The sequence below is a fragment of the Tamandua tetradactyla genome, chromosome 6 (genome assembly GCF_023851605.1).
Source record: "Tamandua tetradactyla isolate mTamTet1 chromosome 6, mTamTet1.pri, whole genome shotgun sequence".
NCBI classification, from domain to species: Eukaryota; Metazoa; Chordata; class Mammalia; order Pilosa; family Myrmecophagidae; genus Tamandua; species Tamandua tetradactyla.
Genome location: NC_135332.1, coordinates 30,394,637 through 30,413,145, shown reverse-complemented (window position 1 = coordinate 30,413,145; position 18,509 = coordinate 30,394,637). Strand labels below are relative to the sequence as shown.

The 18,509-nt window shown below is 42.9% G+C and overlaps 1 non-coding gene across 1 annotated transcript; it reads right to left on the bottom strand.

Moving 5' to 3' along the window:
* Positions 1–9,522: 9,522 nt before the first annotated feature.
* Positions 9,523–9,594, bottom strand: TRNAQ-UUG (transfer RNA glutamine (anticodon UUG)). Its single transcript has one exon. It is a non-coding gene; the product is annotated as a tRNA-Gln (tRNA).
* Between the last annotated feature and the right edge of the window lie 8,915 nt (positions 9,595–18,509).

Below are 18,509 nucleotides of genomic sequence, written 5' to 3'. Positions count from 1 at the left end.
AGAGGGCCTGTGAGGAAGACCAAGAAAAGAGGGTCAGAGAGGTGTGAGGATTCCAAGAAGGCACCTGATAATTTTAAATTCTGATGACCCTAAGGAGTAAAATGATGCCAAGCCAGGGGAAAGGAGGAAGAGGAAGAGACTGCTCATGACTTACTGATTCCCTAGTCAAGTGATATCAAGTTGTATAATTATCAAGTTTCAATTTCTCTGTCACTTTCCAGATACTGTCAGGATGGGATTCCAGGCCTTGGAAGGAGGGGAGGGGCAAAGGGGAACAGCTGATGGGTTAATGTGGGACAGAGCTCCTAGGGCTGACAGCTTGCAAGCCTTCCTCCTAGATCTGGAAGCCTGGTCCCTCCCTCCCCTCCTGCCTTCTGATGTCTTGCCCAAGCAGCCTGGAGGAAGAGACATGGGGATGGGGTCTTACCTGCTTGACATCTTGGAACTCCAGGCAGAGGATGATTATTACCCTCCTATGATCTCAGGGACTCTAGGAAAGTTAGTCAGATGCACCTCTGCCTTTTCCTGCCTGACCTTCAGACCCAGGGACAGGGCCAGCTTTAGGTGACCTATGCAGTCACACAGAGCGCCAAGCTTAAAAGGATCCCATGCTTAATATAATACTCTGCCCTCACCTTTTTGAAATATTTAATAATTTTTAAGCAAGGATACCACAGTCATTTTGCCATGGGCTCTGCAAATTATGCAGCTGGTCCTCCCAGGAGAGACACAGCCTGACGAAGGAGGCAGGGTGCTTATCCAGGAGCAGGGTTTAAAGTGGGGTGCAAAATAAGCACCAAAGTGATTGTGTTCCCTGTTCTCCTCCACCATTTCTAATTGTTAGAAGCTGGGGTAGGAGAGGAGCAGGGGAGGTGACTCCAGAGTAGATTCTCTATCAGACCATTGAGATGGATTTGCCTCTTCTGCCTATCCCTAGCCCATCTAATCAGATCCTGTTTCCTGAAGCTTCTACCATTTAAATCTCTCCAACCTTCACCTGGTTATCTCTTTACATCCTGGCCACTCCCTTAGTTAAAGACTTATCACCTTTCACCCTGATGACGGCAACTGCCTCCTGGAGGTGTCCTCTCCTATCTACTTTCCTCCCAGCCACCCCCCACTGGTGTCTTCCCTATGGTTCCTTTGTTTAAAGCCTTTCATGAACCTCCACTCCCTAAAATAAAGTCAAAACCTCCTGGTGTAGTCCCAAGACCCTTCCCCCATTGGGTCTCAGCTCTCCTGACTGCTAGCTCCAGCAGCCTCCTGTGCTCCAGTCACGTGGAGCTTCTTTCACTTTCTGGACTGTTCCATGCTCTTTCACAACCTCACAATACCTGAAACACTCTCAGCATGCTGCCTCTGCTTTATCTAGCCAATTCGCATGGTGAATCAACACCCGGTTTAAGAATTACTTCTAACGAGCTTTCTTTGACTCCATGAGTTTCTGAATTTCCTCTGTGATTGAATGAATAGGTAATTCAAAATAAGGTGGTTCACAAAGGAATTGAAGACAGGGGCTCAAACAGATACCTGTATACCAGTGTTCATGGCAGCATTATTCACAATAGCCAAAAGATGGAAACAACCCAAGTGTCCATCAACAGATGAGTGGATAAACAAAATACGGTGTATCCATGCAATGGAACATTCTACAGCCATAAAAAAAAAAAAAAAGGAAAGTCTTAAGCATGCTATAACATAGATGAACTTTGAAATGATTTTGCTAAGTGAAATAAGCAAGACAAAAGGGACAAACATTGCATGATTTCACTTATATGAAATATCTAGAATAATCAAATTCATAGAGAAAACAGATTCGAGGTTCTCAAGGGTCAGAGGTGGGGGAATAAGGGGATATTGCTTGAGTGATTACGAAGTTTTGGTAATGGATGGTGGTGATGGTAGCACAATATTGTGAATATGATTAATGCCACCAAATTGTAGACCTAAAATAGGAAAATCTACGTAATAGGTATGTTACCACAATAACAAACAAAAAAAAGATCATGAAGTCCTTTTGTGCACCTCTTCTCTCAGCCAGGCCCTGCCTAAATCATAGCAACCAAAGAAGACTTCCCTTCCAATGGAGAGGTCCCCAAACTTAGCTTAATAAACCACTCCAGTCTGTTTCTGTTTCTCCTATCTACAGCCCTCTTGCTCCAGGATCAAGGCTCAAACTTATAGTTGGACTCTGGATGCTTTCTATTGATGAAATTATCTTTTTTATTATTATTATTTTTTTTGGCATGCTGTGTAGCGGGGGTCACATTTCCTTCTTTTTCCATTTGAGTATACCATTATGGCAGCACCATTTGTTGAATTTTTGTTTACTTGTCTGTTTCGTTGTTTGTTTGTCTTTGGGACACGTACAAGCCAGAATCGAACCCGGGTCTCCTGCATGGCAGGCGAGAATTCTATCACTGAACTTCCCTTGCACCCCTCTCCTACTTTAAAAATATTTTCTTGTAGACCTCAGATTAAATGTAATTTTTTTATTATGAAAAATTTTTTAAATTTTATTAAAATTTCAAGAAATATAAAAGGGTATATTGTAAAAGCCCCTCCATCTTTCCCCATTTTCTTCTTGGAGAAACTAATATTACCAGTTTCTCACATAATTTTCCAGAGATATTTTATGTAAATAGAAGCCAATGTACATAAACAGTCGTCCTTTTTTTCACAAATGGTAGCAAGACCTTTTGCACTTAGGTCTGGACTTATTTTTTTTTCACTTTATCTAATTGGATTTCCTCATCTTTGTGTCCAGCCGAACTCCTATGTTTATTGCTTTCGTTTTACACTGTACTTCCATCTACTATGTATAATCCAGATTTCAAGCTCCTTGAGGGCAGGGATTAAGTGTTTTTTTTTTTGTTTGTTTTTTTAAATTTTGTATGTTTAGTGCCCTGAATAGAATAGGTGCTTAACAAAGGGTGCTAAATGACTGTTCATTGGAGAATTTATAGGCTTGCCACGTGCTCGGGATTGCGCTGTGTTGTACCTACGTCACCGCATGGAACACAGGAGTAAACAAAGAAGATGGAACCGGAAGCCCTGGAAAAGTAGCCTGGGCGAGGCGCAGAAGTGGCTGCCCCGGCGGTGCCCGGTGCGAGCGCTCTGCCCTCTGCTGGTGACTCTGGTCGGTGACGACGTACCGCGGACTCACCTTCAGAGAGTGCCACCTCCACCGCAAACCGGGTCCCTCCGCCAGAGTAAGACCATTGGCACCGGCTCCGGAGATGGAGCGAGAGGTTCTCCCCGAAATACCGGGGAAGGAAAGCGCGGCGGCGAGGGCGGTGTTGGAAAGGCCCTGCAGGGTCTCAGAAAAGCCAGAGCTAGGAGAGCAAGGACAGGGTAATGGCGGGGAGCTCCTAGGTTCCCGCTGGGCTAGGCCAGTGTTTCACACACTGTGGATTATGACCCATCAGTGGGTTATCATATTAATTTAATAGGCTGTGATCAGCTTTTTAAAAAAATACATTTTTCTTGAGAAATCTCCACACACCTACAGTCCAGCCATATTATACAATCAATAGCTCACAATATCATCACATAGTTGTGTATTCTTCACCATGATCATTTCTAGAACATTTGCATCACTCCAGAAAAAGAACTAAAAAGAAAAAAAGAACTCATACAACCCATACCCCTTACCCCTCCCTCTCACTGACCAACAATATTTCAATCTACTCAGTTTTTACCCTTTATCTCCCCTATCATATATTTTTTTATCCTTTTTTTTCACTCTTCCATCCATTCCCTAGATAAAAGGAGTATCAGACACAGTTTTCACAAACACACACTGTAAAAGCTGTATAGTTATACAGTCCTCTTCAATAATCAAGGCTACTGGAACACAGCTCAACAGTTTCAGGTACTTCCCTGCAGCCACTCCAATACACCATAAAACTAAAAAGGGATATTTATATAATGCATAAGAATAACCTCCAGGATAATTTCTCCACCCTGAAATCTCTCAGCCACTGAGACTTTATTTTGTCTGATTTCTCTCTTCTTCCTTTTGGTCAAGAAGGTAATCCTATGATGCTGGGTCCTGGGTCATCCCTGGGAGTCATGTCCATGTAGGGGGGAGGGCAGTGAGTTCATCTGCTGAATTGGCTTAGAGAGAGAGGCCACATCTGAGTAACAAAAGGGATTCTCTGGGGGGTGAGTCAGGCATAGTTATCAATAGGCTTAGCTTCTCATTTGTGACAATAAGCTTCTTAGGGGTGAGCCCCAAGAGCGAGGGCTCAGCCTATTAAATTGGAAAAGTTAAATATTTCCTCCTTGCTCCCCAATCTCCTAAGGAGACTTTCCAAATACTTTTTTCTTCTGTGCCCAAATTACTCTGGGATATATTTGGGCATCACACTAACCTATACAAACCAACAAGAACTCACGCCCTATTCAAGATTCCATGTAATGGTGTTCCAGTAAACTGACTATACAAATTAAATGAGATAATGTGCTACCCAAAATATAAATTTTGCACCAAATAAACGTCTCTCCTTTTGGTCTCGCACAGAGGTGGAAGTTTGAAAATATGGACCACATCATCCTTTACCCTGTATTCTGATTTACCTTAGTCCTATTCAGATTAGCTTCACCCATATCTCTAGTCAAAGTCTGGTAACTTTTTCAGCTTTTCAGTAAGGCTGACTTTCATTGCTTTAGTGCTCTCACTCTGAGCCTCAGGGGTCACTTAAATACCTGAAGTTTCAGGGAATGAGCAAGTTATGTACAAATAGCTCAGTATCTCAGAATTTAGAAATATCAGTTACGACTCCTAAATATATGTGACTGCTGTAAGAGTTTACAATCTAGGAACCTTTACAATAGGCCCCACTCTGATAACCCATGCTCTCCACTTCAGTTCTCTGAGTTTGTATATTATAGTTAGTTTTTTTTTTTTGCACAGGCAGATCCCAGATCTCCAGCATGGCAGGTGAGAACTCTACCTACTGAGCCACCGTGGCCCGCCCTGTGAATAGCTTTTGAAAAATAAAGTACAATAATATTAGGGTGCCTATACAAGTAGTAAGGGTGAATATTGTTTCTGAAGCCTTTTGTGTGTACTGGGTTGTAATATAAAAAATTTATTTCATCCTGAGAGTCTTTGTGCAAACAAACAAAAAACTGCAAAAGTCCTGGAGAAATGATGAAAAGAGTCATGGTGAGAAAAGTCCTGAGCCTGGAGTGAGAATTCAGAGCAGAATCAAACCTCAGAGCAAAACAGGACATTTTTTGGAGCCCAGGCTCCCAGAAATCTTCCTACATCCCCCAACTAGTAAAGACCTTCCAGCCTCCCCTAGAATACTACCAGGCACCAGAAGCTCAGTATTTCTTAAGCCTGTTCAAATTGTCAGAAAGTTCTTCTATTTGCCCCTCTAACTTCCACCTGCGATTTCTTACTCTGCCTCTGCTCCAACCAAATAAGGCACAACTAAACAAATAAATTAAGACAGCTACCATGTGCCTCCCCATATAAGCATTTATTATTTTCTCAAGTATCGGAGTTTCCATGGTCTTCACCATTCTGGTTGTGTTTCTAGAAGTTAGTTACCAAATATTGATCATATCATGGATCAGGTGTGGAGACAAGGCTCCTATGCAAAAAGTTCTCTTATTATCCTTTTACAGGTGAGGCTCAGAAAAGTTAAATTGCTTGTCCACGTGCTCCCAGCCAGTTAGTGACAGTATAAAATTTATTAATATATTGTGTGAAACCAAGAATCAAACTTGATTCCCGAATGTGGCTCAAAGCACAGGGTCTTTATATGGACTTCCTCTCTGGACAAACTTATCTCAGGTTTCTCATCTGTGTCAGGTCTCTTAGATAGATAATTTTGACCTTCTACTGAGAAACTAACATTCAGAGTAATGCCTACAAGGTAAATGCTCATTTCAACAAATTACTGGAAAATGAGCATCTATGGACCTCTCCCCAGGTCAAGCATTTCAGGAAGACCCCTTTCCAATCACAGCCCCCTCCCTTCCCCAGAGGTATCCCTACACTTGGCAATCATTTCCTTTGCTTGATAGTTTTACCATCTAAGTTTGCTGTTCTAAACAATACACAGTAGTTAATTTTGCCTGTTTTGGAACTTCATACAAATGGAATCGTACACTACTTATTCATTTGCTTCTGCCTTCTTTTGCTCAATAGTATTGTTTTTGTTTCATCCCCTTTATTGCGTGTAGCTGTCAACTGAGAAATGACAAACTAAGCCTCAAGGTAACACAGGCGTTTATTTGGGGTCTTAGAACTGCAGTTTGGGAGGCACAGATTCAGGTAGCAACCTATATTATGTCCAAACTTGGAGCTTCCAGGCAAGGACAGTTTTTTAGGTTTTTAAAGAAAAAGATTATATAAGATATTTGTGGTTGGTGGATATTTGGGGGTTAATTAGTTTACTGGGCTCTTGATCTTGTGGTTTGTGTAAGGTATCTGGATGTCCTTAGGGTTTTGAGGCGCACCTTTGCTTGAAGCTTTATATACTTTGGCAGTTTGTGATATCTGGCTGAGACTGGCATAACAGTAACCTCCAGAATGACAGCTGGGCTCTATTTTAAATCTCTTAGCCATAGCAAATCTATTTTGGTTTGTTTATTTCTACATAGCTGTTCATTTTTGTGCTGTATAATATTCCATTGTATGTACATACCACAAATTATCCATTCTATCATTGATGGGATAGGGGCATTCCTTCCAATTTTGGGCTATCATGTTGCCCAAAACACTCTGATCCATGCTTCTAGGTGCTCAGATGTACAAATATCTGTGGTGATACGTACAGGGGTGGAAATATGAGTATCTTCAACTTTAGTAGTTAATGTCAAACTGTTTTCCAAAGTTACTGTATGAATTTGCACTCCTATCAGCTGACTATGAGAGTTCACATTATTCTATATTCTCGATAACACTTGGCATTTTCATTCTGTTGAGTATTTAGTGGTATCTCATTGAGCTTTCAATTTGCATTTTGCTGATGACTGATAATTTTGCACCTTTTCCTATGTATAGCAGTCATTTTGAATTTATTTTTCTGAAGTGTCTGTTCAAGTATTTTACTATTTTTTTTTGCTATATATATATATATATAGGCATTTATATAACCTAGATATGAGTGTTTTGTCAGTTATGCATTACAAGTGTACTTTCCCATTCTGTATCTATCTCACCTTTTCCTCTAACGGAGTCTTTTAATCAAAAGAACCATACAGTATCATGTTCATATGGTGAAAGATATCAAGCTTTTAGAACTTTTTGTATATTGTTTAAGAATACTTTTCTTACTCTGAAGTCATGTAGATATTCTCCTAGTTGTTTCTCAAAAGATTTATTGCTTTGTCTTTCACATTTAGGTATATATTTCTTGTGGAATTTATTGCTGTATTTAGTATAATTTAGGGAGTGTTCTAGTTTGCTAGCTGCCGGAATGCAATATACCAGGAACAGAATGGCTTTTATAATAGGGGATTTTAATAAGTTACTAGTTAACAGTTCTAAGGCTGAGAAAATGTCCTATTTAAAATAAGTCTATAGAAATATACAATCTAAGGTATCTAGGGGAAGATACCTTGGTTCAAGAAGGCCGATGACGTTCAGAGTTTCTCTCTCATCTGAAAAGGCACATGGTGAACACGGTCAAGGTTCCTCTCTCATCTGGTAGGGCACATGGCAAACACAGCAACATCTGCTAGCTTTCTCTCCTGGCTTCCTGTTTCACAAAGCTCCCCGGGAGGCATTTTCCTTCTTCATCTCCAAAGGTCTCTGACTACTGGACTCTGCTTCCCGTGGCTATGCTGTTCTGCTCTGCTCTCTCTGAATCTCCTTCTTTCTCCAAATGTTTCCTCTTTTATAGGACTTTAGAAATTTATCCAGACCCACTCAAATGGGTGGAGACATGTTGTCACCTAATCCAGTTTAACAACCACTCTCCATTGGGTTACATCTCCAGGGAGATGATCTAATTACAGAGTCAAACATACAGTATTGAATAGGGATTATTCTGCCTTTACGAAATGGGATTTTGACTAAAACATGGCTTTTCTAGGGGACATAACATCCTTTCAAACCAGCACAGGGAGGAATCTGATTTTATATTCTTCCATATAGACACCCATTTGCCCCAGAATAATTTATTGAAAAGTAGCTATTCCCCCCCCCCCCCCCCCCCCCCCCCCGCCACTGCTCTGTTGTGCCACCTTCGTCATAAATCAATTGCCCAACTATATTGTGGGACTGTATCTGGGCTCTCTGTTGTGTTTCACTGACGTGTTTATACTTGCATCAGTACCACACTCATACTATTTTAATTCCTATAGTTTATAGTGGATCATAACTTTTAATATCTGGTAGAACAAGCCCTCCCACCTTATTCTTCCCGTGTCTAGATATTTTTGGAGAATGGGACCACTCATGCACACAGAGCCAGCCGACATTTAAGGAAGCGCGTGGGATGAGGCGGGGAGGAGGGGCGTTCGGGGGAAAGCCTGGGAGAGCAGCTTGAGGACCCTGTTTCCACGGCATCCTCCCAAGGGGAGGGAACATAGAACCATAGTGCCAGCCACTCTATTGGGAGATCATAAGTGCGTCAGCAGCCTCCCTCGTCACTTACACCAGAGGGACAGAGGCCTCTCAAAACTCATATACTAATCCAAAGAAGACACAGCTCCGGTTAAATCCCGGAGGCACAGCCCTTCCCGCAGACCACGTGCGCCCAGCCGGCAGCCTAAGCGCCGCTCCCGGACACATTCGCCAGAAGGAAAGTTCTCAAGCCTGTTGGTGATTCCTGTGCTCCGCTCGGGAGAAATGCCCCAACGATGCGGGGACAAATCTCCAGCTTTTGACCGGCGCTGAGACGGACTGAAGAGCAGGTACCTTGACTAAGGGATATTTTTCTGCCTGAAAGACACAGACCACCTCGCCGCCCGAGCGACGGACACCCGAGACGAACGCGCTTCTCCTCGGGGTGCCGGGTGCCCAGGAGGACTGACCCCCAGACGGCCAGCCCAGCACCAGCCCTCTCCCCAGTCTGGCTGTCTTGTCTAGCAATCAGAGTCACACGAGTGTCCCCATCCCCACCCCCGTCCCGGCTCTCTCCCACCATTTCATTCGCGGATTTTAGAGCAGTAATTTACGCACTCTGCACACTAGGCCAATAGCAAGAAGGAGTCCCCGCGGCTTTCAGGGAAAGGTGTGTCTCCTAGATATGAAGACTAAAGTAGCTAGCCGCCCCAAGCAGGAGCCTCGAAATCCTTCGGGTTCTTTTGCATGTTTCCCTCCGGGGGGAAATCACGTTCAATTTCCTAGCTACACATTTTTTTTTTCCGCCCCACTCTTCGCGCATGCGCACTGTAACCCTCAGGTCGGCCCTGAAACGCCAGCACCTGGAGATGGGGGGGAGGGGGGATCCTAAATCCCTGTCCGGCAGGTCAGCGGGGCAATGGCACAGCCGGGGCTGGCCGCTGCCAGCAACGGTCCCCAAAACATAAATTGTAGAACTAAAAGGCTGGGAGAGGTCCCACCGAGATTTGAACTCGGATCGCTGGATTCAAAGTCCAGAGTGCTAACCATTACACCATGGGACCTGCTGGCGGCTGGAGGCGCCCGGCAGCCTTCTCAAGCCTCACTGCGCGTTGAGCTGCGTTTCGAAAGTGGCGGCGGATGCCGGGGTTCGCTGAGGCTGGGCGCTGGGCGCTGGGCCCCAGGCCGGAGGTTGCACTGGCGGGCGGAAGCAGAGCGGCGAGGGCTTCCGCATCCCTCGCGTCTCAGACGTCCCCTGCCCCGTGGATGGTGTCTTTTCCCGCCCACTCTTCCTGAGTCTCCCCCAAAGGCCCTGCGCGGCGCCGAGGAAAGCCGAGAGGGCGGAGGGCTGGCGGGGGGTGCTCCCAGTGAGGAGGGACCGGCGACGACGGGCTGGCCCGGGGTCCGGGCGAGGCCGGTTCCAGCGCCACAGCCCTGAGCGGGAGGCTCGGCGACCATATCCTGGGTTCCGTACTTGTTTATTTAATTATTTCCTAAGTCGTGTTCTGGGAAGGACGCTTTAGCGAAGCGAGGAGGGAAGCAGCCTGGGACACTGGGGGACGGCGGTTCAAGTCCGCGCGCGGGCGCCGCGGCCCAGAAGGGCGCCCCGCTCGGGCTGCGCGCGCGTTGAGCGATGGTGGCCGGCCCCTAGCCGGGGGGTTGCGCGTCGCTCCTCGCATTGATCCGCCTGGAAGCAGAGCAGGGAACGCCGAGCTAGTCTAAAAAGTTCTTAACCCTCGTCGACGGGTTCTTGAAACTTGTCAAAACACTTAACCCAGTGGAAGATGCGACTCCCCAGTAGAAGGGGTACGGAATTCAAAAGGTGTAAAACAGAATACCGTTCCTGGACTTGCTGGCTGCATTTCTGTTCACAGAGGCAATTTCGAATAGTGTCGTCTGGAGGTATTTTATACTTAAACAATAGTATATACATACATGTTTTTGTTTTTTTTAAAAAAACCTAAAGTGTTCTCCATCTTCTATTTAGCATTGTATCTTGAGAATTGTTCTGTATCAGTACATATAAAATACCTCAATTTTAATGGTATTTTATTGAGGCATTATTTACATGATAATAAAATGAATTGCACAAACCTGAACTGGAGAACTCAGTGGTTTTTTTTTTTTTTTTTTTTTTTTTTTTTACAAATGTATACATCTGGTGACCATCACCTAAATCAAGATATAGAGCGTTTCCATCATCCCAGAAAGTTCCTTGATGTCATTTTTCAGTCAATACCTATTCTTACTCCCCTGGAATCACTATCCTAGTTTCTGTCACCCTGGTGTTTTGCCTGTTCTTAAACTTCAAATATATGTATGGAATTCACTATATCATACAATATTTTTCGTGTCTGGCTTCCTTTACTCAACATGTTTTTGAGATTCATCCTTGTTATTTTTTACATCAACTGCATATTCCTTTTATTGCTGGGTAGTATCCCATTATATAAAGATATCATAATCTGTTTATCCATCCTCTAGCTGATGGACCCTGGATTGTTTCCAGTTTGGGTCTAAAATAAATAAAACTGCTATGACTATTCTCATACAAGCCTATTTTTCAGTCTCAGGTATATACCAGGGAATGGAATTACTGAGTCATAATGTAAGCGTGTGTTTAAGTTTATTAGAAATGGCCAAATCGCTTTCTGAAATGGTTGTACTATTTTACGCTCCCACCTGCACTGCATGAGAGAGTTCTTGTTGCTTTCCATCTTTCTGTAGGTGATATTGTTAATCTTTTAAGTTTCTGGTGAGTGTATTGTGATCTTTTTCATTGTGGTTTTAATGTGTATTTCCCTGATGGCTAATGATCTCTTTTACATGCTTACTGGCCATTTAGGTATCTTCTTTACTAAATACTTCTTCAAGTATTTTACCATTTTTAAAAATTGTCTTTTTCACAGTGATTCATAGGACTCTTTTACATATCCTGGCTATGAACCCTTTGCCAAACATAAATATTGCGAATATTTTCCCTCAGTCTGTGGCTGGTCTCTTTACTTGGTTAATAGCATATTTTGATTAGCTGTTTTAATTTTGATGAAGACAAATCGGTTTCTTTTTTTTTTTTAATGATGAATGCTTTTTGTGTCCTTTGCAATGGAGATTTGGGTTCTTTATAAGCACAGTGAGATAAAAGGGAAACTGTGCAGTTCTAAGGATTACTCAGTCACATAATGAAAACTTTGATAATCTCTTGGTTACATTAGAAAAGAGGGATTTAGATTTTGTATGTGAGATTTATTTGAAGATGGAGCAGGAGGACTGAAGGGCATAGAGGAGGCTCGAGCATCCAGGCAAAGGATTAAGAAAAAGGGGAGCTATGTGAGAATTTGACTCCTCCATGAAGCCCCACAGACTTGGTGGAAGAGGGATGTGGAGGTGTGTAGGGAGGTTTGACCTCCTGGGAAGTCCGTGATCTTGAAACTGTTGCTGAGTCTGTACCACAGACCATGTGCCTACCAAGACTGTGGGTTATGGGGGATGCTAGGGAAAAAATCAGGATGTTGGCATGTGTTAGTGACTTCATGCAGTCTTCAGTAGGTCTGTTTCAGTTTGGTGAAGCTGCCAGAATGCAATACACCGGAAACGGACTGGCGTTTAACAATTGGGATTTATTAACTTACAATTTACCGTTTTTAGGACATGAAAATGTCTAACTCAAGGCATCAACAGGAGGATACTTGGAGATGTCCTAGATGCTGACATCCAGGACATCTCTGTCATATGGGAAGGCTCTTGGCCGGCGTCTGCTGGTCCCTCTCTCTCTGGTTTCATTGCTTTCAGCTTCTGGCTTCAGTGGCTTCCTCTCTCAGCTTCTCTGGTGCCCTTCGCTTCTGTAGGGGTTTCTCTCTCTTTTCTGTGTGTCTTTATCCCCTTATAAAGGAGTCCAGTAAGAGGATTAAGACCTACTGTATTAGTTAGGGTTCTCTAGAGAAACAGAACCAACAGGGAACACTTGCAAATATAAAATTTATGAAAGTGTCTCACGTGACCGTAGGAACGCAGAGTCCAAAATCCACAGGGCAGGCTGCGAAGCCGATGACTCCAATGGATGGCCTGGACGAAATCCACAGGAGAGGCTCACCAGCCAAAGCAGGAATGGAACCTGTCTCCTCTGAGTCCTCCTTAAAAGGCTTCCCATGATTGGATTTAGCATCACTAACTGCAGAAGACACTCCCCTTTGGCTGATTACAAATGGAATCAGCTGTGGATGTAGCTGCCGTGATCATGACCTAATCCTATGAAATGTCCTCATTGCAACAGACAGGCCAGCGCTTGCCCAATCAGATGAACAGGTACCACAACTTGGCCAAGTTGACACCTGTCCCTAACCATGACACCTACCTTGAATGAGGTGGGTCACATCTCAATTGAAATAACCTAATCAAAAGGTCCCATCAACAATAGGTCTGCACCCACAGGAATGGATTAAAAGAACATGATCTTTTCTGGGGTACAAACAGCTTCAAACTATCACAAGGTCCAATAAGAGAGGCGAGTTTTAACATGAAGTTGGCGTACTCCAAAGCAGCCCTAATATGGTTTTTTTTTTTTAACTTTTTTTATTAATTAAAAAAAATTAACAAACAAAACATTAAGATATCATTCCATTCTACATATACAATCAGTAATTCTTAATATCATCACATAGTTGCATATTCATCATTTCTTAGAACATTTGCATCGATTTAGAAAAAGAAATAAAAGACAACAGAAAAAGAAATAAAACTATAACAGAGAAAAAAAGATTATACATACCATACCCCTTATCCCTCGCTTTCATTTATCACTAGCATTTCAAGCTAAATTTATTTTAACATTTGTTTCCCCTATTATTTATTTTTATTCCATATGTTCTACTCTTCTGTTGATATAGTAGCTAAAAGGAGCATCAGACACAAGGTTTTCACATTCAGAGTCTCATTGTGAAAGCTATATCATTGTTCAATCATCATCAAGAAACATGGCTACTGGAACACAGCTCTACATTTTCAGGCAGTTCCCTCCAGCCTCTCCGCTACATCTTGAACAACAAGGTGATATCTACTTAATGCATAAGAATAACCTCCAGGATAACCTCTCAACTCTGTTTGGAATCTCTCAGCCATTGACACTTAGTCTCATTTCACTCTTTCCCCTTTGGTTGAGAAGGTTCTCTCAATCCCTTGATGTTAATTCTCAGCTCATTCTAGGGTTTTTCTCAGTCCCTTGATGCTGAGTCTCAGCTCATTCCAGGATCTCTGTCCCAGGTTGCCAGGAAGGTCCACACCCCTGGGACTCATATCCCACGCAGAGAGGGGGAGGGTGGTGAGACTGCTCGTCATGTTGGCTGGAGAGAGAGGCCACATCTGAGCAACAAAAGAGGCTCTCTTGGGGGTGACTCTTAGGCCTAAATTTTAAGTAGACTTGACCTATCCTTTGTGGGGTTAAGTTTCATATGAACAAACCCCAAGTCTGGGGGCTCAGCCTAAAGCTTTGGTTGTCCACACTGCTTGTGAGAATATCAAGAATTCAACTTGGGGAAGTTGAATTTCTCCCCTTTCTCACCATTCCCCGAAGGGGGCTTTGCAACTACTTTTCCAGTCACTGATCAAATCACTCTGGGATTCATCGGGGCATCACTCTGGACAAACCAACACAATCTCATGTCCTACCTGAGATTCCAAATACTTATGACATTCAATCAAACTATCTACATGAGTTATATTAGGAAATGCTCTAGTCAAAATATAAATTTTGTAACAAATAAACATTTTTTGCTTTAGTCTCACACATAAGGTGACATTTAAAAGTATTAATTATCATCTATTTTCAGCACCCTGCAATAATGACATTGCTTTGTTCTTCCTCATGCAAAAACATTTTTAAAATTTGTACATTGTACATTTCACTATTATTATACACTCTAGGCATTCCTAGATTATACCATCTCGATCTTTACCATCTATCTCTCTTTCTGATTTCATTTATGTCCCCAGCCCTCCTCCCTCTATCATTCTCACATGCAGCTTCATTCAGTGTTTTAACATAATTACATTACAGTTAGGTAGTATTGTGCTGTCCATTTCTGAGTTTTTATATTCAGTCCTGTTGCACAATCTGTATCCCTCCAGCTCCAATTACCCAATATCTTACCCTATTTTTATCTCCTGATGGTCTCTGTTACCAAGGAAATATTCCAAGTTTATTCACTAATGTCAGTTCATATCAGTGAGACCATACAGTATTTGTCCTTTTGTTTCTGGCTAATCACACTCAGCATAATATCCTTAAGGTTCATTCATTTTGCTACATACTTCATAACTTTATTCTGTTTTACAGTTGCATAATATTCCATCTTATGTAAATGTCACAGTTTGTTTAGTCAACTGTCTGTTGATGGACATTTTGGCTGTTTCCATCTCTTGGTAATTGTTAATAATGCTGCTATAAACATTGGTGTGTAAATGTCCATTTGTGTCCTTGGCCTCGTGTCCTTTGAGTAGAGACAGCATATAGATGGGTCCTGTTTTTTAATCCATTCTGCCAGACTATGTCTTTTGATTGGAGAGTTTAATCCATTAACATTCAGTGTTATTACTGCATGGGTAATACTTTCTTCTATTATTTTGCCTTCTGGATTTTATATGTCATATCTAATTTTCCTTCTTTTTACCTTTGCTCATAGTCTTCCTTTCTACACTCTTCTCCACATCTCTCTCTTCTGTCTTCATATCTGTCTCTAGTGTTCCCTTTAGTATTTCTTGCAGAGCTGGTCTCTTGGTCACAAATTCTCTCAGTGATTTTTTGTCTGAAAATGTTTTAATTTCTCCATCATTTTTTGAAGGACAGTTTTGCTGGATATAGAATTCTTGGTTGGTGGTTTTTCTCTTTTAATAATTTAAATATATTATCCCACTGTCTTCTCGCCTCCATGGTTTCTGCTGAGAGATCTGCGCATAGTCTTATTGGGCTTCCCTTGTATGTGATGGATTGCTTTTCTCTTGCTGCTTTCAAGATCCTCTCTTTCTCTTTGACCTCTGACATTCTGATTATTAAATGTCTTGGAGTATGTCTATTTGGATCTATTCTCTTTGGGGTATGCTGCACTTCTTGGATCTGTAATTTTAAGTCTTTCATAAGAGTTGGGAAATTTTCAGTGATAATTTCCTCCATTAGTTTTTTTCCTCCTTTTCCCTTCTCTTCTCCTTCTGGGACACCCACAACACGTATATTCATGTGCTTCATATTGTCCTTCAATTCCCTGAGTCCCTGCTCATATTTTTCCATTTTTTCCCCCTATAGTTTCTGTTTCTTGTCGGATTTCAGATGTTCCGTCCTCCAATTTTGAAATCCTATGTTCTGTCTCTCGAAATCTACCATTGTAGGTTTCCATTGTTTTTTTCATCTCCTCTACCGTGCCTTTCATACCCATAAGTTCTGTGATTTGTTTTTTCAGACTTTCAGTTTCTTCTTTTTGTTCTTTCCTTGCCTTCTTTATATCCTCCCTCAATTCATTGATTTGGTTTTTGATGAGGTTTTCCATGTCTGTTCATACATTCTGAATTAATTGTTTCAGCTCCTGTATGTCATTTGAATTGTTGGTTTGTTCCTTTGACTGGGCCATATCTTCAATTTTCCTAGTATGATTTATTATTTTTTGCTGGCGTCTAGGCATTTAATTACCTTAATTAGTTTATTCTGGAGATTGCTTTCACTTCTTTTATCTAGGGTTTTCTTGCTGGATGAATTTGTTGTCTATCTGTTCTTTGACATTCCGTTCAGCTTTATCTGGACCTTTAGCTTAAGTTTTGTTTAACAGAGAATTTTTCAGTTCTTGTTTTCTTGCCCTGCTTGTGTGGTGCCTTCCCCCCACACACACTTAGGAGGGTCTATTTAGATATTATTGACCCCAGCCAGATTTTCCCAGACCAAACTGGCCTCCTATCAGGAGGAAAGAATCACCTGTGTCAGTTTTCCCTGAGGGTGAGACCCAGCAGGTTGAAAGACTTTCCTGTGAAGTCTCTGGACTCTGTTTTTCTTATCCTGCCCTGCATGTGGCGCTTGTCTGTCTGCAGGTCCCACCAGCATAAGATGATGCAGTACCTTTAACTTTGGCACACTCTCCCTGCTGGGGGCATGGTGGAGACAGAGGAGAGGTTGTAGGCTGGTTTTAATGGCTTCAAATTACCAAGCCCTGGTGTCTGAATTCCTTGATGGAGGGATTCCACCTGAGTTGGGCTTTACCCCTCCCCTGGGGAAGGCACAGGCTCCAGACAAGCCCCCAAAAGAGCTCACTTCTGCCTATGCCTGAAGCAGTTGCAGCCTGAAAAGTCCTGCCGCCGTATCTATAGGCAGTCAAGCCTTTGTAGATACACAGCCACAAAAACCTCTGTTTCCTTCTTTTTTTTTCTCTCCTTTTTCTGTCAGTCCTGCCCCCTTGGCGCCGGGGCAAAAATGAGCAACCTCCGCTTTGATCAGGTTCACCTAAGCTGGGGGCCTATTTTTAGTAGTCAGAATTTGTTAATTAGTTCCACAATTGGTATTTGATTGTGCCCAGTCCCTGCTGCTGGTAAAGTCCTTTCCTTTCCCCTCTGGGAAGTGGCCTGTGGGGGAGGGGCGCTGGCCACCGCAGCTTTGGGAACTCACGGTTCGGGGGGGTGCTCGCAGCCGGTCCAGCTGGTCCAGACTGGGGTACACTGTGTATCTGGTCACTGACGTGGCCCCAGGAGCTGTTCTGTACTGTTTCTGGTTATTTAGTAGTTGTTCTGGAGGACGAACTAAAACGCGCACGTTGTTAAGCCACCATCTTGACCCGGAACCTCCCTAATATGGTTTTGCTAAGAGTGGCTTACAATCCATGTTTATTGGAGGTCCTATAATTTGGAGACTTGCAAGGTTGGAAAAGCAAAATTCTCTACTCCAAGAGAGAGGTAGCACCAGCAGAGACAGGAGACAGGTTTGAGCAAAAGACTGGCATGCTGCATTGCAATGCTTTAAATATTTTCTGCCCACAAAGAGGAAAAACCTGGGGACAAAAAGATGGTCCTTCTCTACCATCGCGACAATAGGCGACAATCTGGAATCATCTCAAGACAAAGGCCATTTAAGTGAGGGCCAGGGGATACACAAAGGATAAAATTCTGAAGTTAAGAGGATGGATTTCTTAGTCTATAAAACTATGTCTGAGTAAGATGTCTGGATTTAACTGGTGATGTCAAATTTACCATTTTTAGGATGTGAAAATGTCTAATTCAAGGCATCAACAGGAGGATACTTGGACTCTAAAGACAGGTTGCTGGCATCTAGGACATCTTTCTTATGGGAAGGCACATGACCGGCGTCTGCTGGTCCCTCTCTCTCCGGCTTCATTGCTTTCAGCTTCTGGCTTCAGTGGCTTCCTCTCTCAGCTTCTCTGGTGCCCTTCGCTTCTGTAGGGGTTTCTCTCTCTTTTCTGTGTGTCAAAAGGAAACCTTTAAATTTTAAGGAAACTGAATTGCCAGTGACTGATAATAGCTAGTAAGTTTTACCCCCTAAGGCCATTCCCAGCCTTTGACTACTACAGGAGGTGGGCAGTTAGAGCTGTGTGGGTCTGAGAAAGGTCGCCCTGCCCAATGCCCACTCAGATGTGGATATGGAAGATAATGGACAAGGGAGCTCCTCCTAGAGAGAAGAACCTGGAGCCACTGAACGGACTAACCAAAGCAGCCCCTGCACTCCAGGGCCTGGAATCCCTGCTGTTCTTGCTGAACCTCTGATGCCTGAAGTCTGCCCCACCTCTGGGCTTCAAGCTATATGAGAAAGTTTAAGAGAGTTAGAGACAAGTTTCTGGTAATTGCAGCAAAATGTATTCTAACAGATAGATTATTTTGGGGGTGGGTGGGTGGAGTATAGGTTCTGGGAATCAAAGCCAGGTCCCCTACATGGCAGGCGAGAATTCTACCACTAAGCTACCCTCGCACTGCCTGTAGATACACTTTTTGTATTATT